We start from the raw sequence: 27,497 nt of genomic DNA on the forward strand, positions 1-27,497 counted from the left end.
GCATGAAATATAACTACTTTGTGGAGCGCAGCTGCTCTGGGTTGATCTCACTGACTGATTAATCACTTCAACAGTCGAATTCGCTCTGTGCGAGCACGTGTGTGTGTTCGTTTAACCTTACCTCTACATTGCAAGCGCCTTTCATGTGAGCATATAGTGCAATGTCGTACCTCTGCCCGATGTGAAATTTTCTGCCCCCCAATCTCAACACCGCGCGGTACTTCTCCGTTATGTATCGCTGCATCCGTAGACATCGCTAATTTTCCTTTTGGGGTGCATAGCTCTGCCAGGAAATCATCACGGCATCAGTCAGTTCGGCATGTAAGATACGCTCGTCCCGATGACGCATATTGCACGCCATGTATAAACGTACAGTCGCAAACGGATGAAATGCGACAGCGCTAGCGCAGTTCGCTTTCAGTAAATCATGCGCTCAGCGTCTAGTAAAAGTGACTTGAAAGCGCCACAAAAATATGCGACACTGTACTATACAAACAATACAACTGCGATACACAGAAATCAGCCTATTTCCTTACCAGCATAAACGCGAGTGGTAGCAAACGTCTGACGATTCATGAGACACTTGTTTCATGTTTTTTCTGCTCTCATAAAATTAAAAGACGGCAATCACAAGCAACTTACTAAAGCAAAATGTGATCAAACGGTGTGCTCTCAGAGGGTCGAGTTACCACGTGAGGCGGAACAAGTGCCTCCAGTGCATTTCATGCTTGACGGTTTATTCATACAAATAGAATGAAATAGTTCCTGAGCATGCCCTCAAATTTGTCAGTGCACCGGTAGCAGATGTTGCTTACATCGCGACACAAATGCCGAGGGAAAAAAATTCATAGGGACACCAATTATAGAAGCAGTTGTTGCCTATGCCGGAAATTACCTCACTTCCGGTAAAGTTAGTCACTTTCTGTCTGGCGACGTCACTTCCCTCCAGCTAATTACGAATTTTATGACTGGCAACACTTTTTTTTTGCCGAAAAGGAATGCATGGTGAGACAACAGCGTAAAAAGTATGGCAAGAGGGCGGCTCAACGGGCTCCACCATTGCCTAGGAGGTAGTAGCTCCACTCGCTACGGCAGACTAGAACGGCTGCGACGGGTAGTGTTCCTAACGGCGGGCAAGGCGCGCGCCATTGCCGCTCCATGCACTCTAAACATTAATACGCCTATATGGGAGTAAAAAGGAAGTAAGCTGTCCTCTAGCACACTCCCTTTCATAAAAGGATGTGCACTTGAGGACAGCTTACTCTCTTCTTACTCCTTTCTATTCAGAGTATACCGACCAAGCACACCCGAGCGCACTTAGTAGAGTCGCCACCAGCGGCGTGGCCGTCGCTTTGCATGCCGCCTGTACTGAACTTCTAGGTCATAGCGATCGTTCGGCTGATGAAACTGAGACAGCATGGCTGGTTTTGCAGAATTGAGGCGGACCGCTTACATCGCCGGATGTGGCCTTGCGAATACGGGAAACTTATCTGTACACTTGATCGATTCCGATCGCACCGCCGCGATCAAGATCGGCTGGGGATGCAATTTCACTTTCACAAACGGCGGGTTTTTTTTTTTCAGATTTTATGCACAGCGGTTCACTGCCTTGCGCTTTTTTAATGCAGCAAGGCACCCGCGCATTTAATTAAAGAGCCCCAGGTGGTCTAGATTATCGTCCCTCTTAGCCACATGTCGCTTCGGGACGTTAAACTGCACATGCCAATAATGTAGTTAATGGTAGTCAACTCATTGTCGATAGCCCGAAACGGGAGTCATTGTGTAACCCAACCAAAGTGTTCGACCTCCCGTTTGGGATGTATCCTTTCCAGCTGGCTTCTAGGACCATTACGATTCGCAGGCCTTGGATGCAGCATTGCATTCAATACTGGTGGTGTACATTGGCTACTTTGTGTAGAACGCAGTCTTCAACATCCATCGCAACGCACGGCGCAGCGATTCGAATTACGTTTTTCTTTATCTATGCATGTATTTGTTCGTGCAACTTCAAACGAAATTTCAAGTTCGTGCAGAATGAACTCGTCACTCTCGGGGGAGTTCTCTTTCAAAGAGGCCTAACCGTCTCTTGGCGCATATGCGCTTGTGGGTCCCGATTGCACGGCTTATTGGTGGAGGCTTTCAAAGTAGTCCTTTGGAAACACTTAGAAAGCAGGCAGACGTTTCAAGTTCCAGCGGGGCGTGTTAACTAACTGTAGGTATACAATTTCTCCGCATCCTCAGTGTCCGGTAGCGCCAACCCTGAATATTTCTCATGCAGCCGTCCACAGGACAGACGCCAAATTTTCCGCCTTTATGTGGTGATTTCACTGACTAAGGGCGTCGGTATGCAGCAATCAGAAGCTTTACTATAGAAAACTCTGGCAGGTGCTGGTCTTTTCTGTCTAGTAACGTTGGGTAGAAACGAAGGTGCGCCGTGCACAGGCGGGAAATCTCTTCGTAAACGTACTACGTACTCTAGAGGCTAGTATACGTATGCTGCGGCTTCGCAGGCCGTGCGCATGCGCAGCCTGGGGTCACCGTGTCCCCACGAGTCGAAAGAAAGCCCCATGCAGCTGCTGCTCGCTGTCAAAAGGGCCCCTATTCGGTGACTCAAAACGCTTGCCTTGTAAATCATTCGCGCAATCGGTCTGCGTCAGTGTATGCGAACGCGAAGCTTCCCTCATCTGGTTTTCTCTTTTTTTTTTCAGCTGAGGCGACAATGAACAACTGCGTTCTGATGAATCTGTAACGTTGTCTGGCATAGCGCCGTGCTCAGACTTATCACAGACTTGAGGTCGTTGCTTCGTTAAGTAGGTTTTCTACTCTACATAAGGACAACCGTCAAAGCGAAACTATGCATAAACGGCATGAAGGTGTAGTGTCCTGGCTTCCGCAAGCCTCGGATGCGGAGCATAGGATGAGCGATCCTCTCTTTCAGCGCAGAGTGCGACAATTAAGAATGTGGAAATCAGAACTAAACTTCCACTTACGTTTTTGTCTCACGGCCCAATCATTTAACTTAGTCATTTTTGCTTTCTCCTACAACTGTACGACTTTATTAGCTCATAAGACGGCCATTATGTGGCACATACTGCTACATGAGCGGCTGGTTTGAAAAAAAAAGTTGTAAAAATCACGGTAAACTGTACGTCACTTTTGACCGCACAGGAACGTGCAGTCAAAAGTGACCGCACCGATAAAATCCCAAAATTCGTACGTAGAAAATAATATTTTCCGAAAAAACCGAATGTGGCATGCTAAAATAAACACCAAAAAAGTCCGCGAATTTTCGAAAAATAAAAACCGAAAAGTCCAACCCCTAGGTATAGTGTAGCGTAATATGCAGCAATGAGGGTAGGCAGCGTTTCTTTACATGTATTTTTTTCGTCATGGCATTTAAGTAGGCTGATCCCTTACAAAAATGGTCTATAGACTTCGTACAGGCTCTACTGCGTTCCTAAGATATTTCTTTTTGTCTACTAAAAAAAGTCTACTAAATGTGTATGGCCATAAATCTATAGATTGTCTGTAGACTGTCTATAGGATTTGTATCACCTATAGACTGTTCTCTAGGGTTTGTCTATAGACTTTATAGACAGAAGTCTATGGACGGTCTATAGACTGTCTAAAGAAAATTTTGTAAGGGTATGACGGCGTCCATATCCTGAAAGTGCACAAAAAAAAATCTGCCTGCATGTCAACTTCATGGCAGTGCAGATGATGATGATGGTGGGTAAATATATGTCCCAACTTGCGACCAAGCTGCCCTGCTGTGCGGGTCATCAATCTGGTGCGGCGAAAGATGAGAAAAAAGCGCAGGTGGAAGCCACAGCTGCCTCGCGTAGAAGGCAAACACGCAAACAAGCTCTTTTCCACGTGTGCATTCGTTTCTCTGAAGTTTCTCGGTCTTGTTTGCAAAGCTTCCCAATGAGCGTATGGTATATATAATGCCCGCAATTTCGGAGCAGTGCATTTAAAGGGCATAGAGCAGAAACACGTTTGGCATTCATGTGTCTTTCACAAATAATCACCTCTTTCGTTGTCATTCGCTAGTCTCATTTCACCTCTCTCTCTCTCCCTCATTCTGTTTTTCTATTTAAAGAGAAAAATTATCAGACTAGTTGGAACAAGTGTTACATGAGATTGCCAAAGATAAGTTGAGATGCATCTGTGTTGGTTTTTCGCCCGCGAAGCGCAAATACATTATATTAGAACCGCAAAAAAGAAAGTATACATGTGCAGTCTTGGTCAGAAGTCTTAAGGCCACAGAGTTCACCTGCAGCAAGATGAATGCTCGTAGAGTGCTCCGTGTAGCGGATCATTCAAAACACAAGTCAAGCAGGAAGCTTCTCTGCTGCAAGAAGAAACCTCATGCTAGCATTTCAAGGTCATTCGGTCTTTAATAGTGCTGTAACGGCTCTGTTATGCGGTTGAAGTGAAAAGCCTTTGGCCTTAAGACTTTTGACTAAGACTGTACGTGCAGCCATGGCTTAAAGCCTTCGTGCGACGTGGTTTGCATTTCAGTCGCATAGTGGAGCACTTATGGATCCCCTGATGCTCTAAACCTGAAAAATAAGAAAGTTCCTCGTCCTCACTGTACAATACGCTCCATCCATTGCAGGGACGCCTGCTTCGGAGATCTTTGGCGTTTATCGTTCCGCTTATCGGCGCTCGTGATTTTGCTGAATTTGATGGCAGCTTTCTGTGTTTATTATGGATGCTTATTATGAAAGGTCAGTCAAGTTTCAGCACTGCTTTCTGGCTGCTGATCTGTCGACATTTTTTGTCCATTTAAAATGAAGCGTATTTATGAAAAGAGCTCCCCTTAACTCTTACCCCGCATTTTTCTAACAAATTTTGGAACCCTTTCTTCGAGTTCAGCTTATCGAGAGTCGACTGTGCGCTGTTTGAAAAATGTGCTGCTTCGCCATTAGACGGGCACGCAACATCGAGGTGAAACCGCCATGCACCGCAGGTATATAGAGCACGCCGAATTGCTGACTGGGGCATTGACCGGTATGCATTAAAATGCCACTTAAACCATCTGCTAAGGACTGTTTGTAAATGTTCGCTTAGCAGACAGTTCGCTCAACTAAACGAGCAAGCTGCGGCTTGGTTTTATGAATCGAAGTAAATATCAAAGATGCAAATGGCTCTTAAAATGCATTTCTTTCACAAAACTGAAAAACTACACGCATATATTGTGTATTTAGCGCTGTTAATAAAAAGTAGGGCTTTTCTTCTGAACTTTGGAGCACATGCACACTCCAATCGCAGTAAGCTGAGCGAGCTTGTAGGCGTTTTTGTTCACCTTTTGTTGTAGATGGCCTGCTGGACAGCAAACGGCTTTCAACTTCTTCAGTCACACTATTGCCTCTTGCTGAAATTACCTCGTCATTTTCCCAAAACAGGTTTTTCCTTCACTTCTTTCTGAGACTGTGTGGTTATTATTTCTCGAGTCGTAAGTAAAATGTTGCACACTTCTAAACGTTAAAGTCATATATCCTTCATGTTCTCCGAAAGGTGCAGTGTTATCCAGATTGTCCACTGTGCATACATTTGAAATGCTCACAGCTAAGGCACAGTTTCGGAACTGCACTGTCCGTAGTTTCGCAGGCGAATATTGCTGTTTATCGCAATATAGTTATATGCAATACAATTAGCAATATAGTTATAGTTATCGCCGTCTCTCTGCATGCGATGCCCTAGTCATTTGGCACGCACTGTACATACGACACCAGCAGCATTGGCTCCACACAAATGGTTGTTCTTTTAAGCAGTAGTGGTTGTGGCAGCGCATTTAGTCCCCGAACAACGAACCTGCAGTTGCATTTCGCCCTTTCTGGCTCTGAGTGCACGCTTTATTCGATTACCGGTTACAGAACGGTTCCAGGCGAGACCGTGCATGCGAGAGAAGCTCGAAGCATGGTTAACGGCAGCTGCTCGACCGACGTATACCGCATGATTAAAGCGCGAGGGAGCCGATAATGAACGAGGCTTTAATGCCGCGTCGCATGAAAAATGTTTTCCATGACAAATTATCGGTGGCCTTCAACTGGTCGCCGCGCGAGGTCTTTCGAAAGCCTACAGGAACGCCGCGCGCAGCACTTGGTAGCATGAAGTTGTACTGCATTCGGGGCAAGAAATTTTCAGCTGCCGTTGCGCTGTAAACGCCCCACTCGCGGCCGGGACACTGCAGGCGCGATGGCCTGTGTAAACGTCACGGCGACGGCTCTACAAGCTGTACAGGCTGTACAAGAACTTTACAAGCGTTCCTTCGTAACCCCACACGGGCAGCTTATGCTATACGGGGTAAGCACGGGTCGAGCTGAGCAGTGGCCCAGAGTAGGGCTCAGAACCCGAGCTCTGCCCAGGCCCGCGAAGTTATGTCTGTACTGAGCCCGGCACTGCACTGCACGGCACGCTAAGCTCGGCTTGAGGCCCGAGCCCGACCCGGCCCGTGCAGGGGACTCCTAGCAGCAGTGCAAGTAGCCAATTGTACGCTTTGTACGAGTATACGCATACTGCGCAAGAAAATGGCGGATGTGATAAAATGCACCTTAATCCAGATCGTTGCTAAAGGGCATCATGTCTTCTTTATTGAGGGACTGCAACAGCACACATCGAAATGAATAATAATAATAATAATTGGTTTTTGGGGAAAGGAAATGGCGCAGTATCTGTCTCATATATCGTTGGACACCTGAACCGCGCCGTAAGGGAAGGGATAAGGGAGGGAGTGAAAGAAGAAAGGAAGAAAGGGGTGCCGTAGTGGAGGGCTCCGGAATAATTTCGACCACCTGGGGATCTTTAACGTGCACTGACATCGCACAGCACACGGGCGCCTTAGCGTTTTTCCTCCATAAAAACGCAGCCGCCGCGGTCGGGTTCGAACCCGGGAACTCCCATCGAAATGAAGCAAGAAAGAAATCTGATTTGCTTATCTTGTCCACCAAAAGTCGAAAATAAAGCCAAAGACCCCACGCATTCCCTGGGCATGTGAAGCAATAGGCCTCCTCCACTCGTTTTCACAATGCGCCATGCACCGCAAATGAACAGAAGGCTCAGAGCTACGACGGCGAATTTTCGCGGGGACATGTACCGCAAGAAGGAGCAGAGCGCAGTGTCCTTCATTACTGTAGTTCGCCAGTAAACAGGCACCCTGAAAATAAACGCACGCGTGCGCTCTCTGGCGGTTGGTGTTACAATTTAAGCGATGTTTTAAAAACGAGCCACGCCAACCAAGCTTACTCGCTCCATGCAGTTTTCGCCGCCAACCGACGCTGCGTTGCCGGTTCGAACGTTTTCTTGCGCACTGAAGTCCGCTTCATCGAAACAATTTGACCGAATGCCTTTTTATCGAAACATTAAACCTTAGGGGACAACAGTCGTCATCATCATGAGTCCATGTACATACAGTCGAACCTTGTTATAACGAAACGGTTTATAACAAAATGTTGGATACAACGAAGGAATGACGATTCCACTTGGAAAGCTCGGTCAACACGGGTTATAGCGAAGCTGCGCCTATAAAGAAGCAATCGCCGGATCCCTTCAATTTCGTTGTAACGATGTTTAATTGTACGTTCACTGCAGGACAAAGGCCTTTCCCATATTTTTCCAATTAACCCTGCCGTGCGCCAGTTGCATGTTTGCGGGCACATAGGGTGGCTCCAACTTGCAGACGCCCTATATCCCCGCAAACTTTCTAATATAATCTACCCACCTGGCTCCTGCTACGGTTGTCTTCCTCGTCGAATCCTCCCGGTACCCTGAAGGACCATCGGTTACCTGTTACATGCCCTGGCCACGCCAATTTCCTCGTCTTAACTTCGACTATGTATGGCATATAATTCAATCGCGTTTATTCCCTAACCCAATCTACCTGCGTCCTGTCTTTTCCTTTTCTTTATTTCAGCTGTGAGTCACTAACATTACAGGAAGTGCGACTCACGGCCGCAAGGGAGAAAGACTTCTCCAAGTCGCTGGCGGACAATAAAAGCAGCAGCCTGCTCGGGTTCCTGCATGAAGATTGCCTACACGACTTTCTACAGTATACAGCCAGCCCAAGTTAAGCCTATGGCAAGTGTTCGAATAAAAAAAACGCTCTATTTTTCATGTAATTTATTAGGTCACAAGCATTGTTCATGAAGAGTTCGTATTTCTTGCTTTCTGTTGGCACGATCGGATTACGCATCGAAAACGGGCATGTTGTGACCCAAGCGGCATTCTATAAAGCGTTCTAAACATAATTTTGTGGCTTGGGCAGAGAAGAGAAAAAAATTTGCTCTCAGTATGTAATATTCTACCAAGGAACGTCATTCACTAACAGCCTTCGCAGTGGTCTACAGACAGACTGCCTGATTTAACGCTCAGGGTACGATAAGAGCAGTTTTAATGTGAAAGCATTTCTTGCCTCGTGAGTGGCGTGGACAGGAAGTGTGGACAGAGCATGTGCTCATAAACGGCCGATCATCCAGTAAGCGTGTAGTTATGATTTGAAATGATCAATAATCATTGAATGGAAAGTTTAAATGACCGAATCGCTAAATAAAATAATTAAATAATAAGACAATTTCGCTAATTGCTCGGAAATTCCTAGCTAATTTCACTAATTAAGGAATTCTCAATTAATAGTAATTCCTCCAGGTTGTACGAATAAAATTGTAATTGAAATAATCAATTGATAATTAATAACCCGGCCGAATAGTTAATTAACTAGTAAACGAATTATCATACATGATTAATTACATCACTAAGTGACAGAGGGGGCAACGGAATTCGAAATGCTTTCGCATTTCCGACGTATAGACTTAAGTGAACCTGTATTTTTTTAACTGCTGCTCTACCACTGGAAAGCTCCATTAAGCCGCCGCGGTGGCTCAGTTTGGCGCTCGGCTGCAGGCCCGAAAGACGCGGGTTCGATCCCGGCCGCGGCGGTCGAATTTCGATGGAGGCGAAATTCTAGAGGCCCGTGTGCTGTGCGATGTCAGTACACGTTAAAGAACCCTAGGTGTTCGGAATTTCCGGAGCCCTTCACTACGGCGTCTCTCATAGCCTGAGTCGTTTTGGGACGTTAAACCCCCATAAACCAAACCAAAGCACCATTACGCTTGCTCTCCTTGAATGTGCCGCGTGGCCCGGTGTGCGCATGCCAGGTTTAGTTGGCCTTTGTAGCTGCCGGCAAGTACTGCCGTTTGAAATCAGTTGAAAATGTCATAGTTTTTTCTGTCGCTTCAACCAAGAACCCTCGCGACCAGTTTTCAGCGCCGAGATTCTTTTATTCCTTTTTATAAAATTTTAGACGACAGGCCAGAGAACCCGCGAATACGTTCGTGCTTTTCCCCGAGAAGGAACGAGACAACAAGCAGACACCAGCTTTTAAAAAAAGGAACACTATGTAGACATTTTTTTTGTTGTTGTTGTTAATGTTACTGGCCCCGTTTCATCTTTCTCGCCAGCTTTGTCGCGAGAATACCGCAAGCAAGCTTCCTCAGGCATCAGAAGCCCGGCACATGTGCGGCACATGTGCGGCATCGAGCCCGTCCCGAGCACATCCCGAGAACATTAAAGGGCAACTTCGGCGATTTTAAAGCGGAAGCTTTACTTGCATGTTCCGCGAGTTTCGCCGACCGCGCACATTTGACCTTCAGCGACCCTCAGCGCGTGGCGTGTGAAGCTGCGCCGAAACCGACGAAGACCCTCCGCGGTGGCTCAGTGGTTAAGGCGCTCGTCTACTGAGCCGGAGTGCCCGGGTTCAAACCCGACCGCGGCGACCGCGTTTCGATGGAGGCGAAACGCAAATGGCGCCCGTGTGCTGTGCGATGTCAGTGCACGTTAAAGATCCCCAGGTGGTCGAAATTATTCCGGGGCCTTCCGCTACGGCACCTTTTTCTTCCTTTCTTCTCTACCACCTCCCTTCCCTTACGGCGCGGTTCGGGTGTCCACCGAGATATGTGAGACAGTTACTGCGTCACACAGTTACAACAGTTGCGTCATACAGTTAATAGTTTATTTATATTTCTAACGGGTTTTTTATCACAGTTCTGAAAATATTCAAACGATAATTTTAAACACGCAAGAAACTTCGAACCAAAACGAAACTATACCGCGCGCAGTCCTGAGGGCTGCTTTGCGTGGCGTCAGTTATGACGCCTCCTGCGGGAAAAGAGCCGCATATACGGGCAGCTGCGCTGCGCAAAAAGCAAACCGGCGACAGAGCAGCACGTACGAAGACCGAGCTCAAATCCGCCTTTCTTTCTCCACTTTATCCGACAGGGCAAGTGGTGACTCTGTAAACAGCTTCAACATAAATGACTCGCCGTTTAGCGATGACCTCCCGCCGCAAGGCACGCCCGATCAAGAGAATGCTGGGCGAGCGCTACTATGGAAACTAAGCCCTCAATGTTTAAAAATGAAAAAATGTTCAAAGCAAGTGTTGCGAGCAAGAATGGCACGAAAACGAAAAATGCGAAAAGCCGATCTATGCCAGCGCCGGACACATAACAGGGTACGTTAAAAGTAATCGGTAAACATCGTCTGTTTAGTGTTGCCGTTTCAGGAAGATTAAAAAAAACTGCAACCTGCATGTGTATCCAACGAGGCAAGAACGAATAAGCAATCATTAAGAGCAGCTCAAACATATTGCTACGAGCTCTCAGATGCCTTCACTATAGTCGGATACAACTCAAGAACAGAGCGGCTTTTCTCCGTCCATTTAAGGACACCCTTCCAGCCAATGGCGTCGGCCAATTCTCATTAACCTGCTAGCGCGGCAAGGCAGGAAGCGGCAGATGAAATGAAAAGGGACAGTTCCCTCCTTCCATAGTAGGAGATGATCCCCTCCCCGACCTGTATTGCCTGTATTGTTGCGCCGCTCCCTGCATTGTCACGCTAGCAGGGTCATGAGAATCAGCCGTCGCCATTGGCTGGAAGGGGCACCTTGGAGGGGGAAAAGCCGCTTCGTTGTTGAGTTGTATCCGACTGTAGAACTTCTGACGATGTTTATACACGGTACACCTTTGTGAAAGCGGCATATTTAGTTAAACTATGGTAATGCGAGTGTGACGGCGGGTGAGCGTTATCGAGAGTTCATACTAAATTTAATAATTATTATAGCAACGATAATAAATTTGTTTTTTAATTCCATTAAGTCGGGCGACGTGTCCCGAGCATGCGTGGGGGTCGGCCGATACACAACCGCCTCAGCGCGAGTGATTTTTCGTTAGCACAGCCACAGATACTTTTATTGCTGTTCGCTACTTGCTGTAATTTACGCATCCATGGTCAATCAACTAGAAAAACACATCTCCTAACTGCTAAACTTACCGCCGCTTGATTCCTCTTCATAACTGCTAGTCGAGAAATAGCATAACACGTGTATAACACGTGTCGGCAAAGCGTCCGACTTCACCAACGCTCCTGCAATTCTGCTTCGCGAAACCGACCTCCTTCAGAAATACGCTGTCTTTGCAGCACTCAAATTTTCCGAGCGAACACGCGCTCTTTGAGTTGGGGAGCGGTTAGATGAGGCGCCGGAAAGCGTGAATCCAATTTTCGCGAAGCGCATTGTCGCTTGCAAATGCGTGGCAAGAGGCTCGCGTCTACTCCGAATGAATCGTGCATCGCACAAGACACCGATCACCACAGTAACTTCAGGAACCACAACGCACAAACTGCGTGCCAAGGACTACAGCCGAGCCCGCGAAGCGAAACGTCTGACGTCATCATCCATGGGGCTGGCCATAAAAATCGCCTATTTGACAGCACGAATCAGGAGGACGAAGTGCTGTCTTGAAAATTATTTTCCGAGAAAACTAAAACCGTTCTCTGCTGTGTCCTACTGGCACATATAATCTTGACTTCACCAGAAACTTACGACATAGATTTCGGTGACATCTGGAACGTCGAAATGTTCGCTGAAATGAACGTACGCTGAATGTGAATGAGAAAAAGCAGCTTATTTTTAATGAACCTAAGTAAATTCCAAGCATGCGAGTTGTTCCTAAAGGCATTTTTTTTAACGGTACCTAAAATTACACGCATACATTCTAGCTGTACTTGGAATTTTTTTATTGGTGTGCAGTAATTCCCTGGTGACCTTTTGTATTCACCATTGCGAACTTAGTAAATCTGACGAGCTCGTTTATGCCTTTAGGCGTCATTTTTGGCACGAATGCCTGCTGAGCGGCAAAAAGCTTTTGACCTCTCTACATACATGCGTTAGTCCCCCTCTTGGTGAAATAATCGTGTAATTTCTTCCAAGACAGGTTCTTCCTCAACTTCTTCGTGATACAAAAGCGTTCGGCTTCTGCTCAAGCTACAAGCCAGCTGCGTGGCCAAAATCAAACCAAATTAGATATAGAATCCGGAAGCTCTACAAATGCAAGTTTGGAGCTGCTAATTCTGGCATATTGCGGAGCTTCGGAATCGCAGTGCGCGAAGTTTCACCGACAAAAATTGCCGCATGCCTGCCGAAATGATGCGTTATGACCCGGAAGAAAAACTGTAATGCTTCCTTAAAGGTTATCTGAATATAAACTTGAATCGGGCTCAGATTCGTTCAACTGAAATCATTAGTGTGGATGCTGGATGTTTCTTGTCGTGGTTGGACTGCACCACATCTAACCAACCCACTTGTCACATTCTTTTAGAGCGCTATATAGCTTTAAGGGAAAAGTTTCACTGACAGGAGGACAACAAGAAAAACGATGGACCGGGCACTCTCTCCGCCGCCGCGCCTATGCTGTAAATAACACATATAAAAGAAAAACGCAAGAAACTGAAAAGGGACGGGAATCAAGCGGCCGCCATCAAACAACCCCCCCCCCCCCCTTCCCATTCACACCGGGCTGGGTTGTATAGGGCGAATCCCGGGCGGGGGCACCATGGTTGCTCATGGTTATGGCGCTCGGCTGCTGACCTGAAAGACGCGGGTTCGATCCCGGCCGCGGCGGTCGAATTTCGATGGAGGCGAAATTCTAGAGGCCCGTGTACTGTGCGATGTCGGTGAACGTTAAAGAACCCCAGGTGGTCGAAATTTGCGGCGCCCTTCTCTACGGCGTCTCTCATAGCCTTAGTCGCTTTGGGACGTTAAACCCCCATAAACCATCAAGTGCGCACGTAAATAGACGATCAAATAAAAATTCGGCGCGATAACGCAGGCCAAAGCAGGTCAATCGATCGACCACCGCGCTTCGCCAGGTTTTATTGAATTGAGTGAATGCTGAGTTGAGTGAATTGAGTGAATGTTGGGAGGCAGGTACTCTCCCTGGCTCGTGGAATCATGGAAAAATCATCTTTATTCCAAAACCCCACAAGCCTATCACCCTAGAAAACATCCTCCCCATTTCTCTTACATCCTGTCTAGGCAAGGTCTTCGAGCACATAATTCTTGCTCGGCTAACAACGTACATGGAGGACAACCACCTTTTCCCCCACAGTATGCTCGGCTTTCGTGCGCATCTATCTGCGCAGGATGCCCTACTTCAAATTACGCATGACGTGCTTGATGATACCATCCCCCACCACACTAAAGCTATCCTGAAAGTTGACCTCACCAAGGCGTCTGACAGGATTCGACACGATGCCATCTTACGGGAACTGGCTCTACAGGTAGGCCCTAAAACCTACAACTACGCTCGCGCCTTTTATCTCGGGCCTCACTGCTTCCCTGCACATAGATCAGATTAGCACACCCCCTTATACACTCGGAGAGCTCGGAACCCCTCAAGGGGCGGTCCTTACTCCCCTTTTCTTTAACATGCTCTCATCCCCCTAGCTCACAAACTGACTCTAATCCCACACGTAAAGCATACCATGTACGCTGATATTACAACATGGATCACTCATGGCTCTGACGGGTAAACTGAGGAAACTCTTCTGTTAGCAGCAGACACCATCTGCTCTCACGCGTCATCGATCGGACTCCAATGTTCCCCCTCTAAGTCCGCGCTTTTCCTAATTATACCAAAATCTGGCGCTAACTCGCCCATACAAATCGCTTTAAAAGGATCCCCATCACACCCGCCCTCCGCATCCTTGGCCTCCACTTGCAGGATTCTGGACGAAATGAACATACCTTTAAAAGGCTCAAGGCCTCCACGCAATCCGTGTTGCACCTTCTACGCCGAGTGTCCTCCCTTAACAAGGGTTTAGACGAAGCGGACAACATGAAAGTAGTGCATGCATTTACGCCTAGCTGCATTCTATACGCAACCCCATATCTCAAATTGAACCGCACGGAAGCCGAACGCGTGAACGCAATGATCCGCCTTGCGACTAAGGCAGCCCTAAACCTACCTCGTAGCACTAGCACAGCCAAACTTCTTGCACTAGGCATGCATAACACCATTCAGGAACTAGTTGACGCACACCTTCAGGCACAGTACCTTAGACTTGCCACGAGCGCCACTGGCCGCCATATACTCTCCTCCCTTCGCATCAACATACCCGCTGACCAGTCAACCCTTAGCCATCCCTCGACACATCCATACACCTGAAACCCCTTCCTCGAAACGTCCATCCCCAATATCACATCTCTTGCCGCGTAGCTCGCGCTAATGCCCTCCATAAGTATTATGGGCAAGCCCACGATGCCGTTTGGGTAGACGCCGCATGTACAGCGCATGAAGCGGTAGCAGTTGCCTAGAATCCAACCCTACCTCACCCTCTAACTCACCGTCTTCCCTCGGGCTCTACGCCTGAGGAGGCAGAGGAGACCGCCATCGCCCTAGCCCTTGCACATTCGGACGCCCAATACATCTTCAGCGACTCCAAAACGGCGCTGTTCAACTTTGCCAGGGTCAGGATCCAAACCCCTGTCTGGCAATCGTTGAAACACCCCTACCCAAAATGTTCCGCGCAGGGTAGAGCTCCAGTGGGTGCCGGCTCACTCTGGGAGCCCTGGAAACGAGGCTGCCGATAAATTGGCCCGAAGTTTGATTTGCAGGGCTCAGGACAGTCTCGATCCAGGTTTTTCGAGGGAGCGGGCGCACACCATTGCAGAGCTCACGCAAATACCCCGTTTAGACCGTCGGACTTACCCTCCTCCCCACCCCTCTCTTACGCACTCCCAACAGATCCTCTTCAGACGCCTCCAGACCCGCTCTCTGTCATCCCATCAGCTGTTATCCCACTTTTGTGGCACGTCCCATGCATGCTCCCTATGCGGTGACCCTCACGCCGCACTCTCCCACATCCTTCTCGGCTTCCCTGCTGACCCCCCCCCCCCCCCCCCCGCCCCCGCAGGGACAGCACGCCATCTCGAGCTGGGAGGTCCTGCTCACGTCTGCAGACCCGACATCGCAGCTTGCTGCGGTGACTCGGGCTGCCGATGACCTATCCCGCCACGACCAACATGATGCAGTGCGGGACCGAGCAGTGGCCCAGGGACCCAGCAGGGTCTAAAACTCACTTGCACCAATAAAGTTTTTCTGTCTATCTGTCTGTCTGTCTGCAAATAAACCTACACAACCGATTAATGAATGAAAGGCTGGTAATTATTCGGGTCAAATTTTATTTCGATGCTTAACAGTATAATTATGTCAGGATTTTAAAAAATTCTGGCGGTTTATCATTGATAAGCAGTAAATATTGTGCGTAAGCACATTTTACAGGTGGACGCCACGGCCACGTACCTGAAAGCGCGATTGAGGTGTCCACTGACCCAAGGAGTCCGTTATGCACGTCTTGGAACTTTCTCATCATCAATGCCAATTTGCCCAACGCACGCCGGCGGCCTATTCTCCGGTGCCGCGCTTTTCTTCAGTAATGTCGTCAACACCAACGCGTATTGCTTTAGCGCCACGTTTCTGCCACAGAGTTGTCCACGCCAGCGCATGCAGCGCACATCTCTCTGTCACTACCGCCACATAGCTCAAAGCGCGAATGCTAGTTTCATAGTAGTATTAGAATAGCTGATAAAGAAGATGATGTGCAAAGCACAGCGCGACCGTGTGTTGCAGTTTAGAATGAGGCGTGATCGGCTGCGGTGATATATAGTGTGGCGTAAGCGTGCTTACACTTTTATTTTCGGAACTATTTCCATGCAATAACGAAAAAAAACTGCGGTGATATATAGTGCTCTCGTGCAGTGGTCCGCGAAGCTGATCTGTTTGCGCCGCTGCGGGTTCGAATCCCAGTCGCGGATTTTTAATTTATTTTTATTTATTTATTTTGCTTGACACAAATCCACGAGCATCGCAATATCTTCCTCGGGATTTACCCATCGGAATAATGGTTACGCTCTAAAGCACAGGTGCGAAAGGGTGCTAGGAAAAAAAAATATCTAGCAAATCCAAGTTGCATAGAAGCACTACAGCAGTAGAAATAAAAAAGAAAGCCCGCCGCGGTCGCTCAGCGGCTATATATGCTCAGCCGGGCGTGTGTTCGTCTACCTCTTATTTTAACGCGATCGTGTTAAGACTCCCATTCTGCAAAAAACCGGCGTCGTCGTAGCAAGGTCACGTGATCTTGTTACGTCATCGCAACCTGTCCGCCGGATTGTGAGCAAACTGCCCGCCGTGGCAGGTGACAGTCAAATTAATCATTTGTCGCGAGAGGTTGCTGGGGGAAATAAATCAACCTGGGCTTCACAAACCCCACTGGTGGCTGTGTTTGAAACAGTCCCCAGCCGGGACAGTGGCGCCTCGCTTAACCACTGCACAACTGCGCCAGGAGAGGTATGAGGACTCACCGCGATATATACGAATGCAGAGAATAACCGTGTCTTCGAAGTGATACGCTAAGAGGACCCTAGGCCGCTAAAGGGACCCGCTAACGCTATCACATCATACCCTTAAGGCGCAGCTTAAATGTCTCAAGATTTTTTCCTGCTGATTAGCCATCGTATACACCCGGCCGTGGTAGAGGCATTTCGTTGGAGATTAAACACTAGAACATCCGTCTACCGAGTCCCCCCCCCCCCCTCAACGTGGTCGAGGTAGCCCGGAACCCTCCACGATGGCGCGCCTTATAAACTGCTGGCTCGTAAAAACGCATGCAAAAAAAAAAGAGTAAAATAACGGAGTTCCTTTTCGGGGCGCGAAGGACCCCCGTTCTTATTTGTTCTTATTTATTCAGGTCACGCTGTGTGCGGTATATGGCGCATTATTCCGCTGCACTATACAGTATACGTCTGTACTTCGAATGACCTTGCCTATATAGAAGCGAATGACAATTGCTATTCGAATGTTCAACTTTGGGTGACTGATAGCGGCGGCGCAGTGACATATGACCGATGTTTGGCGTGGAAAGAAATTTCCGTCTCGTATGGACGCAGTAAAGTTTATGGAAACACAAGCGATTTTATGGCGACGCGATAAAGGTCGATAAACGTGCGTCATGCCTTTCCTTTTACGTTGTACAGTCACATGCCTACACAGACGCACATTAAACGATCTAGACAGTTTCACAAGCACTTTATGTATGCCACTGATGAGAATATGTCATTTACAATGTAGCGCGATGCTTTTGCTTTCGACACACAGAACAGTATTTATTTCAGGACGAATCCGTTTAGGTTTATGGGGTTTAACGTCCCAGTGCAACTGAGGCTATGAGGGACACCGTAGTGGCGGACTGCGGATAATTTCGTCCACCTGGGGATCTTTAACGTGCACTGACATCGTACAGTACACAGTACAGGACGAATCAATGATGTATGGCATGTGGGGTTTAACGTCCCGAAACTGCATGCAGGCTATCAGGGACGTCGTAGTGGAAGGCTCCAGGCTAATTTCGACCACGTAAGATTCTTTAACACGCACTGATATTGCACAGCGCACGGGAAATTTTGCATTTAGCCTCGAGGGGTACGAACCGGCGACTTTTGGCTCAGTAGCCGAACGCCGTAGCCACTAAGCCACCAAATCTGGTCAGGACGTCACGCCAGTAACCTTGCGTTAGTTCGTGGTGTAGTTCTTTTTGCTGATTCCCAGTATAGACCAGGGAAGCGTTAAAAAGACTATGCATTGAATTAAAAGTCGCTTGTAAAGTTTTCGATGCTTAGAAATAATGCTAAGGAGCATTTACACTAAGTATGAGCCTTCAGAACTGAGCCGGGAATTTATTAGCAATTTTTAAAAACCGTGTTTTTCAAAATTCGCGGGCCGATCGGTGTTTTCGTGGTGACGGATTTTGCAACTAAAATCGTTAAAATATACGTCACTAGTCCCGTGACGTCGACAGGCCACCACATGCTGTCATTCGCTGGAGCCACAGCAACCACGACGTCACGGGCACACTTCCGGTAGCCGTGAAGGTCGTCTGCTCGTGCCGCCGCGCGACCCCCTCGGGCAAGCGCGATCCAGGTCATTGCCTTCGCGCATATGGTTTCAATTCACCTCTGCCGCCCCTTTCTGTCGGGAGTTGCGGAGCCACCCGCAGTGTCTTTTTCGTCCGCGACAACAGACGACAAGCAAAAGAATCCGACGCGCGCCGCAATCCAGAAAGGCGAAGAGAGACCGCGGAGACGCGCTGGGTGCGACAACCGGAAGTTGCAAACCGAACGTCAGCGGATGACGTGTTCATAGGCGGGGCCCAGTCCCAGACCTTTTTTTTTTTTTTTCTGGTGCCCCGCGTTTACGAGTTGAGGGGGGAGAGGAGGAGCGTAATTTTTAATCGTCTATATCTTCGCTGTTACTGATGCTAGTTTAAAAATTCTTGCACTGGGGTGACGAGTGATCGAATGCCAATCTCTCGTCTGCATTATGTAGCCTCAATTAATTTATTGCACAGTCCCTTTAGATGCGACGCTGCGACGTTATAAAGTCACAGTATACGCGTACAAACGTATTCCGAGGTGCCTGTAGATATAAGAGTTTGAGGTTTTTGTTAGCTATATATACTGGTGTGTGTGGCCTTTCAAGTGTTCAGCCGGCACCGTAGCTATACATTCAGGCGCCAATTAAAATCGGCAATTCTCGGCACAGATCTGTGACGTGGCAGATCAACGTCGGCGTGCCCACAACAGTCACCAATGCCCACAACAGTCACCAACTGCAGCTGTCACCATCTGGAGTCCAGGTCACAGTCTCGAAGAAATTTTAGAAGGCGGGAAGCCTCCTTTAGTGGCGTTAGTATAAGTAGCACGGGCAATTGCGTTTTTCTCGAAGAATGTGAGGCATATACCAGCGTAGTACAGGCCAGATTTGTACGTGGCATGCTTTTCATACTGTGAAAACGTTTAGCGGGCACTTTACATAGCGAGCACTACTGTTTCAAAAGCCCTTAATCTGCGCTCACAGAATCTCTGCGTGTCATTATAAACTTTTACCGTACGGGAAAATACGGTGCAGAATTCCAAAAGTACATCTACTCTTGATTTCGCTATGTATGTCAATAATCTCTGCGTCTGTTAACGTTACCTATCGCTTTCTTTTCCATAGTTCGCTGTGTTCTTTTTAATCGAGGTAGAGCGGCCGCGGCTGGCCACCCTGTCCTGAAAGGATTTATTTATTTATTTATTTATTTATTTATTTATTTATTTATTTATTTATTTATGGGGGGTTTAACGTCCAAAAGCGACTAAGGCTATGACAGAGTCAATGGTAGAAATATCTATCAGTTGTAGAGATATTTGCAGTGGACTTAAACTGGCTAATGACAGCGATGTAAAAACTTCAATGAAACTCTGCACTCCGCTGGTACATTATTTTGGAATGCAGCGACTAGACACCCACCTCTCATGGCACGAACTGAGCGTTCAAGCTGATGCGAATACTTTTCGAGCGACTTATATTGCCAGTAACGGTAAAGCATTCGCCATGCCGGAAAATCGACTTTTCTTTTCCTTTTTTTAAGCCCGAGCAGGTGTTTAGAGAAGATGATGCGGTAGCGTTGAAGCAGGAAACGACGCGGAAGCTCTGTGAAGAACGCCCGGTGCTCTGTCTACGCTGGCATGTCGAGGTCAACACACATACATACACGTGAAGAACGCGAACGTTGGCATAAACGCTCTGCTATCGCCACTGTCTCCTTCTATTTTTCTCTTGATCTCTCTGCCGAGTTTTCTTTCATTTACTGTGTTGTGCAAAAGGAAAGAAATAGGAAATAACAGGAAGGAGAAAACGAGGGAGATTAAACAAAAAGCTTGAAAACGGTTTTGCTTATAACACAGCAAGCGACGCTCATTCCAGCGACGCTCCGGATCGCGAGGCAGAACTAGTTATTTTTATACCGAGAGCACGCGTCTCGTAAACTGTCCCTGGCTGCTGTACGTCGCAGCATTCGGAAGTGTGTGCTACCTGCGGTGTACAGTGCGCGCTCAAGGGGTGTGACGTGGGTTGCTCGAAGTAGGAGCACATCGCTGCAGCAGACGATGCACCGCAACTTGTTTCGCGTGCCATCATAAGGCGAGCCAACCAGCTCTTGCGGGCGTGATTACCTTGAGCACATCCGCAGGCGGAAGCAAACAGATTAGGGGAACGGAAATGCATAATGAGGTGCATCACGCGCCGCATAATTTTCGAAATATTTTCGGCTCCGCCTCACTTGTGTTGTCCGTCGCTCTGAACGAACCGCTTAGAATGACGTCATCACGGCCGCCATTTTTGTGCAGTCGAAGCGCGATACAAAAGGATGCGCGTTCGTTCAATCCGCCAATTCCAAATGTCGAAGAAATTATGAGCGGTGCACTGTCCAGCTGCTAGATCAAAACGCAACCTGCAGCCGTTTTAAGTGTGTGGTCAACCTGCCGCATGAGGTCGTGCAATCAAGTTCCGGTCGCGGCGGCCGCATTTCCGGTGGAGGAGAAATGCAAAAATTCAGGGGCGATAATTAAATGCCACTAATGGGGAGGGGAATGCGTTAGCATGTGGGCTGCGATTTCGTGAGCGATTTATGTTGACGAACTGAATTCATGCACATCAATAATAATAATAATAATAATAATAATAATAATAATAATAATAATAATAATAATAATTGGTTTTGGGGAAGGAAATGGCGCAGTATCTGTCTCATATATCGGTGGACACCTGAACCGCGCCGTAAGGGAAGGGATAAAGGAGAGAGTGAAAGAAGAAAGGAAGAAAGAGGTGCCGTAGTGGAGGGCTCCGGAATAATTTCGACCACCTGGGGATCTTTAACGTGCACTGACATCGCACAGCACACGGACGGCTTATTGTTTTGCCTTCATAAAAACGCAGCCGCCGCGGTCGGGTTCGCGATTCGAATTTCGATTTGACAAATTATTTCTTTACATGTGGTCCGTTTCTTCGAATGCAATTCCAATTCTTCCAATTCTATCTACAATTCCAAATTTAATTCGAATTTCCATTTTTCTAATTCTTTGGCGGTTCTTCGACTCCTCCTCCCCCCTCAGCCGCGGCGCACCTGTGCGCACTGCGCTTCCTCCATCAGTCGACTGCCCTCAAGGCATACAAGGCACTCTTTGCCTACTTAAGAGCGACTGGATTGAATGACAAACTGTGACAGCGTTGTGCGTGCGTGTGTGTTATGCCTTTTTCCCCTTCTCTCTTCCTCCTTTTAGTCTCCTAATCCCTCTTCCCCAGTGCAGGGTAGCCAACCGGAACTCCTTTCTGGTTAACATTCCTGCATTTCCCTCCTCCTCTTTATCTATCTCTTCTTTTCTTTCATCACCTCCTCGCCCCTTCGTCCCCGCCCTCATGGCGTAATTCAGGTGTCCAACAAGAATGCGACGTTTACGGCGCCTTTCAACGAACAAGAAAAAATATTCCCAGTGCTTTTTTTTTAAAACCGTCCCAGCGTTCATGATGTCGTTATATATACAGCGACAGCATGCACTGTTATTTAGTGCTACAAGTTATGAAACTCTGATTTAAATTTAGGGCATTTCGTGAGTTCCGATTTGGATTAACAGCTCCAGAGGGCAATACAGCGCGGGTTCGATCCCGGCCGCGGTGGTAGAATTTCGATGGAGGTGAAATGTATACTTTGCGATGTCAGGCCACGTTAAAGAACTCAAGGTGGTCGAAATTTCCGGAGCCCTTCACTGCAGCGTCCTTCATAGCATGAGTCGCTTTGGAACGTTAAACCCCCATTTAAAAAAAATTGGCTGTTGTTTAGCTCTGGTTAAACCTGGAGTGACGCGACAGCTACAGCTGGCCGAGTGGAACTCGCTCAGTCGAATTGCAAAGTCAGTCTTTCGCCGTTCCTTCTTCATCTTCGTCCCCGGACGTGATTAACCCTCTCCCCCTCTCCACTCCCCCCACTCGCCGCCGTGACCAACGTGACCAACCACGTGACCACCACGTGACCAACAACGTGACCACGTGGCGGCGCCGCCATGGTGGTCACGGCGCCGCCACGCTGAAGGCTCGAAATGCTACCGTAATGTAGCTGTCGCTACAAAAAGGGACGATATAAGAAGGAAACAGGACGAGCCCTGGACTTACAACTGGATGTTCTGTTCTTTATGCTATAGGTTGTATACACCAACGTCACAGTGACTGTCATTTTGTGGTTCAAGTATATAGCACGGCGGAAGGCTACAGGCACGCATATCTAATCGGCTTATCACCACCTGCTCTAGTTTTCACTGCTGAAGCTACCCGCTGTACCACGAAATGGTGCCCGTGACGTCACGTGAACACCTCGGATAGAGATGTAGAATACAGTCATGGCGCATGTGCGGTCCAGCGCTAATGCCAAAGCAACCCCTCAGATCTTTTACGTTTGGTGCAACAGATCGCTTTCCAAACTTAGCCAACACGTATGCGCAGCTTACGCAGATGTGTTGCAACAGAACTCCCGCTCGAACAGGATGCAATGTCTCTTTGTGACAACGACCTGGCTAACACGCCTGGTGGCCTCTTTTGTCAACAAAGAACGCTTCATAGGTTACAGCACAAGCGAAGGGAATGGAGGATCGCTTTCGATGCTAGCGCCGGAAGAAGCGAGCGCGATATAACACACTCTCCTTCTTACACACCTCTCGTAGCCCCAATAAGGTACCCACTCATAACATCCTTCTTATTTCCTTCTGACACCTCGTCCGTCGTCCTTCACGGGCTGTTATCGAGAGATGAACTGAAGAAACGCGAATTTACTGCCGGTATGGGAGGTTGGGCGGTGGGGAATCCAGCACAGTGGTATACACTCTAAACACAAATACGTCGATGTGGGAGTAAAAAGGGTGTAAGCTCTCCTCTAGCGCACTCCCTTTTATAAAAGGGAGTTTATAAAACTCCCTTTAGTGCACTCCCTTTTAAAAAGGGGGTGCACAAGAGGACAGCTCACTCCCTTTTTACTCCTTTCTGTTTAGACAGTACAGTCGAGGACTCCCGATAAATTCCTATACCTCATGGGATTGTTTAAAGTGCACTAACATCGCACAGTACAACTGGCGGCGTCTATACATGCGTGGCGTCGGCTCGAAAATAGATGTCGCCAGTTGTACTGTGCGATGTTAGTGCACTTTAAACCAAACTGACGAAAACACACATCACGAAACGAAAAAAAAAAGGCTGACACTATCAACTGCCTTATTGACGTGGACAACGCCCATAAGAGAGACATGACCAAAAAGGTTAATAAAGAAAGCTGATAAAATGATATCTGCTGCGTCTTTGTTCTGGACAAGAATTCGTTGTCTTTCAAATTCACTGAAGGCACACTGGCACACGCCTGTACTGTACACAATTGTCGATTGGTTTTTTGGGTTTTTTTTCGGGGAAAGGAAATGGCGCAGTATCTGTCTCATATATCGTTGGACACCTGAACCGCGCCGTAAGGGATGGGGTAAAGGAGGGAGTGAAAGAAGAAAGAAAGATGAGGTGTCCGTAGTGGAGGGCTCCGGAATAATTTCGACCACCTGGGGATCTTTAACGTGCACTGACATCGCACAGCACACGGGCGCCTTAGCGTTTTTCCTCCATAAAAACGCAGCCGCCGCAGTCGGGTTCGAACCCGGGAACTCCGGATCAGTAGTCGAGCGCCCTAACCACTGAGCCACCGCGGCGGGTAACACGCCAGTGCTTCCTTTATTTCTCCCACCGGTTTGCTCCTGCATTTTTTTTATGACTGCGATCTACCTGGCTTTTACTTTACACTTGTGGTTCCGATAATGAACGGCAAGGTTATACAAGTTGCATTGCCTTTCAGTGATGCCGGGCTCTGTTCTCGGGACCAAGCAATGTATTAAGCGACTCCGATCAAACCGATCTTTGCATATATTTGTCACTTTTTGTGGTCATCTTCTGTCATTTCCCTCCACAGCTGAAATGGAACTGAATCGTTCTTCATCAATCGATGTAGACACAAACCGGAACGAAATGCATTTTGGTGCTACACAATATCTTTAAACAAAAAATTGACAAGCAGAATATTGAACTGCCACTGGTGACGTGACAATTTCGTAAAGTATGAAACCGACCGGGTTGCTGAACTACGATGATTAAGAACTCACAAAAACAGCCAGCCCGCGAGATAGCCTTGACGAGGTGGTTCCTAATAAGAGCGACTACGAAACTGCAAAACACTGTGACATGCTGTTTTGTGGCCTTTTCTCTTCTTTTTTTCTTTTTCATGCTACGAAGGGCACAGTTGCAAGTGCAGCTGCAAGTGCGAGCTATCCGTCGCTGTCTTGCACAATGCATTGGACAACAACTGCACCAACGCGTCGACTGTCGGGTCGAAAAACAGTTTTGTAACCGCCCAATTATCTCTGCGGTTTCATTGAATTCGTTTTTCCTTACAAACTATTATTCTGCGGCAAGCTAGTGAAACTTTGTAGACGACGGAATACAGCGCACAACTGAACGAAATACGAGCCTGAAGCGCTACAGGAGAGGAAGGGAAAGAGGGGGGGGGGGGGGGGGGAGGCCTTGCAATTTTTCTGCCAGCAGGTGCTCCACAGTATAGCGACACTTAAACATTGATTAAATACGGCAGGTGAAATCACAGTTCAGTGACCTCGCAGGTCCCTGTCACCCCGCACACAAGCACCCGCAATAGTCGTGAAATGCCACTGTCACCGTTTAGGGTCCAGTTCGGTGTGCTGAAGGAATTTCAGAATATGAGAATATTTAAATGTCCGTTTTCCGACCGGGCAAACAATGTCTAGCAAAGCACACTGCGGCATTCTTGCCCGCTTGTGACAAGCGAGTAGGACACAACTCTCCGCGTTGTGACCTGAGCAGCCCATAAGATAAAGGTCTTAATCATCGCCGAACGCGCCACATGCCAGAGCCTCCACAGGCATCAACGCTGGAGTACGAGCGAAAAGCGCATGCGTATTTAAACCCTTGGTCTCACGGTTGGGCGCAAGCACAGGAATCTTGACCCGAAAGACGCGGGTTCGATCCCGGCCGCGGCGGTGGCATCTCGATGGAGACGAAACGCTAAGGCGTCCGTGCACTGTGCGATGTCAGTGCACGTTGAAGAACCCCGGGTGGTCGAAATTATCCGGAGCCCTCCACTACGGCGTCCCTCTCAGCCTGGGTCGCTTTGGGACGTTAAACCTCTGTCACAAAATTCGGCGCATATTCGAAAAAAACGTCGCTGCGCGTAAGCCATCGCGCCCGCGCGCGGTAAAATAAAACAAAAAAAACAGTGGGGAAGGACCCCCGGAGAGCGCGTAAACCTTGTGTGGGCTTTCCACTCAGCTCGCCGACGCGGCGCCAAAGTAAACATAGCCACGCGCGGCATCGATTTTTCTAGAATGTCTGAGTGGTTTCTACTCATCGTCGACGGAGAGGGCATGACCTTAACCGCGCTAAAGTGATACCCTCTCCCCTTCGCTCTCATCGCCGGCGTCTTCGCATGCGAGAAGGAACCGGAAATTTCTCGAAGGTGGTCTCCGCGCTCGACCAATGGGGTCGCGCGACCGGCGCGAGAAGGAGAAGGAGTTTGTGCAGTTGAAGCTGTGTATATGTGCGCGCCTGCCTTGGCGCGAAGAACAAACATACGCGGTCTGCGCCTATAAATGAGGGGCTTCAACCGCAGTCTGTTAGGGAGAACGCCGCGCGCCCCTGCGCGCGCGTTCTTCCTTCTTCCTCTGAAACCCTACCTATCCTTCTCTCTATCTGCACGCCGGCAGTGGTGGTGGTGTTTTAACACCAGTCACAGGCCCGTGCATTTTCCTTTCCTCTTCCCCTTTCATCCACTTACTACTACTGTTAGCCCGAGCCGCCGTTTAAGCTTCCGAGAAGCGCGCCCGCTCGACTCCCGGGAGAACACCGCTCGCCCAGCCACGGACCAACGAGGCAACGTGTGCCAGTAAGCGGGTCGGCCCCGTCGTGCTCCTCAGGTCGTCGGACTGTCGCAGTGCCCGGTGAACAAATAGTGTTTTGTTTGTTTGTCTCTCTGTGTGTTAGTGCACTTTAGGTGCAAATATTCTGTTGGATTGTAATCTCTATCTATTGTTACTTTGCACGAGCTGCATTGTATTTTTAAATCACTTCGTATCTGCTCGAACGAGTGATAGTGAAATCCTCTGTATCGTCCCTTCGCTGTATAAACTTTGTTTTGTGAACCTTTGGCTCCGACCCATTCTCTGGCTTGCGACCGGCGAAAGCTGGGCACCAAACGACCAACCCCCTTGTCACTTGGGAGCTGGTGGCTGAGCTTGGTGGCTGAGCTTGCCAAGCTGAGTCGAGGGCATCTCCTCTGTGACCGAGACCGCTACCCCCACACGCTCTAAGGGTGTCTGGGAGCGCATGCAAAAGTGCGCGAAATGGTGACAACCTCATAACACCAAACCAAACTACGGGCATCTTAAATGAGCAACGCCGTTTTGAAGAATCGCTCGACGTCTTGACGGGCCTTTTTTTCTGTGATTCAGCAGACGGCGACTCATGGGTGAGGCTGGGTGCCAGCTTTTTTCCCACCCACAACGTGGCCTGGCTCGTTTTCGAGGAAGCCACAAGTTTAGAGTCGCACATTTCCGGAAATATTTTGAAGATCTTTTTTTTTCAGAAAAATATGAAAATTTAAAAAAGAAGCACAGCGCAGTTGTCATTATCACTTTAATAACATAGGAGTCGGCGAGTTATACACTTGCGCAAGAAAAAATCCTTCAAGACCTTTTTCAAGAAGAGTAATGGCATTTAGCAAGCATCAGCATCGACCGACGCAAACTTCGCATCAGTCTTCGCATCAGTCTGACTCTTCATATATTCGTCACCGCAAGAAGGGAAAACGCTTGTTTGTTCACCTTTTCGGAAACCATGTCAAAGTTTGAGTGGAAGTACGCAAGTTTTTCCACGACACGCTGTCTCATAAGCTTGTTGCGCAGACTATAGTATGAACATTTCCGTATAATGCGCCAGTTTCGTTGACATTATGCGGGAGATGGGAATTGGTAGTCGCCCACATTCAACAAAAATCAGCGGATCATTAGCACAAGGACGCTTCCACCACGTGAACGGCTGCAGATGCTGTGCAGGTTCCCATATACCTCCTTTGTACCGACTACCGCTGGATGTTTGATATTCTGCGACGTTATTAGGAAACAGTCTCCCGACGCCAAGAGCTTTGTTTCTAATAAGGGAGCAATCACTGGCATCCACCCA

General features: G+C 48.2%; 1 protein-coding gene across 3 annotated transcripts in view; it reads right to left on the minus strand.

Moving 5' to 3' along the window:
* Positions 1-27,497, minus strand: part of LOC144098936 (uncharacterized) — a 214,499-nt gene that overhangs the window by 172,417 nt on the left and 14,585 nt on the right. The window lies entirely within an intron of this gene.

This window comes from Amblyomma americanum, chromosome 7 (assembly GCF_052857255.1).
Source record: "Amblyomma americanum isolate KBUSLIRL-KWMA chromosome 7, ASM5285725v1, whole genome shotgun sequence".
Lineage (NCBI taxonomy): Eukaryota > Metazoa > Arthropoda > Arachnida > Ixodida > Ixodidae > Amblyomma > Amblyomma americanum.